Source organism: Echinops telfairi, unplaced genomic scaffold (genome assembly GCF_000313985.2).
Source record: "Echinops telfairi isolate 266 unplaced genomic scaffold, ASM31398v2 ScPeMD7_9;HRSCAF=40, whole genome shotgun sequence".
Classification (NCBI taxonomy): domain Eukaryota; kingdom Metazoa; phylum Chordata; class Mammalia; order Afrosoricida; family Tenrecidae; genus Echinops; species Echinops telfairi.
In genome coordinates this window covers 27,216,131-27,218,800 of record NW_022103906.1, presented here as the reverse complement: position 1 = coordinate 27,218,800, position 2,670 = coordinate 27,216,131, and positions in this window count along the sequence as shown.

The window sequence follows — 2,670 nt, the reverse complement described above, 5'->3', positions numbered from 1 at the left end:
TGGGTCTGTGTCACTGTCGAGTCGCAAGTCTGTGAAAGGAGAAAAAGGGTCTTCGTCTGGAAAACAAAGTCTTTCTACCTTTTGCTGAAATGGCACTGTTAGGTACACGTTGGATGGCTGACCACAAGGTTGACTGTTCAAGCCTATCAGCCACTCCTTGGGACAAAAATGAGGCAACCTACTCAATGATTTATGGCTGCAGAAACTCTACCTATGAGTTGGAATCAAATTGATGGTAGGGATTTTTTTGTCTTTTGGTTTACTTGCTAAAATGACCCAGAGCAACAAGAGTAAATCAAAATAATGTCTAAATAATATGAAAGGAAGGAAGGAAAAAAGGAAGAAAGAGGCAGTGAACTTAAAACTGACCTTCACCTCATGGAACAAGCATGTCGCTATTGTAGGTGCTAATGAGTCATTTATGTCTCATAGTGACTGTGTTAGTCTGGGTTGACTAGAGAAACAAATTCATAGAGACCATCATATGTGTATAAGCTTTATATCCAAGAGTAATTGTAACATTAAGAAAACATCCCAGTCCAGTCCAGATCCAAGTTCATAAGTCTGATATTACCCCATATGTCAATACTAGTCCATAAATTCCTCTTTAGACTCATGCAGCCATGCAATGATGCTGAATGCAGGAAGATCACAGGCCAGTGTGTGAAAAGTCTTGTGGATCCAGTGGTGGTGGAAGCTTCTCAGCACTAGCATGTATCTCCCATATGGCTCCTCCAGCTCCAGGCCTCTGACTGTACCAGAGTAGCTCCATCAAGCTTGTCATCAGTAATGTCTCGCAGGGAGTAAGCACGTGTCCTGCCTCCAGCGAGCTATTTATCTCCTTAGGGCCTCCAAATGAGGTCATCAAGCTGTGACCTGACTGACAGGCTAAATCCACCCCTTCACTCATAATAATCTCAAATTGACAACAGATTATGTAACTATCACAGTGGCCCTATGAGCGATAAAACACAAGGATAACCAATGGATTTCATAGCCAGCATTACTCCAGAAATCATGCAGTTCATTCAACCCTTTGTTTTACAGGCATAAGGCATGCCTGCAGAATGTATACCCCTTCACTAAATTCATAGTTATGAGAATTTCTTCATCTTGAGTAGTTAATTGTAAAATAATATAAGTTGCTTGGCATATACTTCCTTTTTTCCCCATCTATGTTCCCATAACTGTTATTTACACGCTCCTAAATTGTTTCTTAACTTTTTTTGCAGCAAATGGACTCGTTTTCTGGAATTTACAACACATGTCCCTTAATTAGCATATCTGGTGGGGTTTCCCACCTCAGTGTGGATTTTTCCACGGCCTTAGTCATTCAGACATCAGCTAAGACGTTAGCTCCAAAGCCAGGCCCACACAGATTCCACACAAATTACAGAGAAGGGCGAGCTGAGGTTCTTGTGTGGCAGTGACAGGGACAGATCACTGTTTTATACAATGTTCTGAGGCTATTTTAAGTCCTGAAATTATGGAGACATCTTAAATCCCTTTTTAGGGCCATTGTCAGTGTTATAGATTGAGTATTTTTATAAAAGAAAAACAATGACACTTTCATATGTATAAAACATTTTATATCAAGAAAAGCAACCATCCTCACAAAAAAAGCCACAAAGCCAGTCAGCCCAGTCAGCTTCACGTCTGTGGATTACATGTTAAGCTGGAGAGCTTTCCTGCCAGATGATGAAGCAGGAAGATGAACCAGAAGGCAGGCAGACTACAGACCAGTGGAAGCAGAATTTAGAAGATCCCATATCAGCAAGCCATATGACAGACAGCTAACAGCATCCAGGGTTGGTAGGCCAACAGGGGGCCACCAGTCCATGTCCCCAAAAGCCAGATATAGGATCCAGGTCAGCAGGAATAAGAAGCAACAGAACGTGAATTCTCCATAAAATAATCTGCAGAGCCAAGGAGACATCATTAGGCCGGGACTTACACCTTTATGGGGAAGACCTAACAGCCAAATGATTGAGGATCCTGGCCTACCTAAGTTGACCCAAAATGTAACTAGCTCAGAGTTCTCTTCCTCCACTTGAATCAGACAAGGGCATAGTCATGCGCAGACCAGACTACTCATTTGGACATCTTAAAACCTGTGTGGGAAGTCACTTGATAGTTATTTACCAGAGAGGCTCACTGTGCTACATGGGGAAGGAGGCCTACCAACCCTGGATGCTGTCAGCAGTCTGTCCTATTCCCTGCTGATCCTGGGTCCACCCAACTCTGCTTCCACTAACCTTCGCCTCTCCTCTATTGCCCAGCATTGTTCTGCTCTGGCCCCGGTTTAGTTTCCTAGTCTTGCCATAACTAAATGCCTTCAAGTGAGCGAGTGGCTTAACAGAACAAGAGTACATTGTCAACCTGTCTGGTGGCTGTGAATCTGAATTCAGGGTTTCAGTAGGGCTAAGTGTTCTCTGTGGGATAGCTTTTCTCCTTTGTTCCAGTTTCTGTAGCCTTGGGCATTTGCTATTCCTTGGTTTTCAGAAAGATTCCCCTATGCTACCTTCCTCCTGTGTATGACCCTACTTCTCTCTTTTTCTTTTGTAAAATGCCAATCACAAAGGATTATGATTGAAGCCAGCCTGCGCCTGAATGACTGCTAATTTAGAGATAACCCGTGTCAGGAAAACTCTGTTTCTCCAGACAAGATCA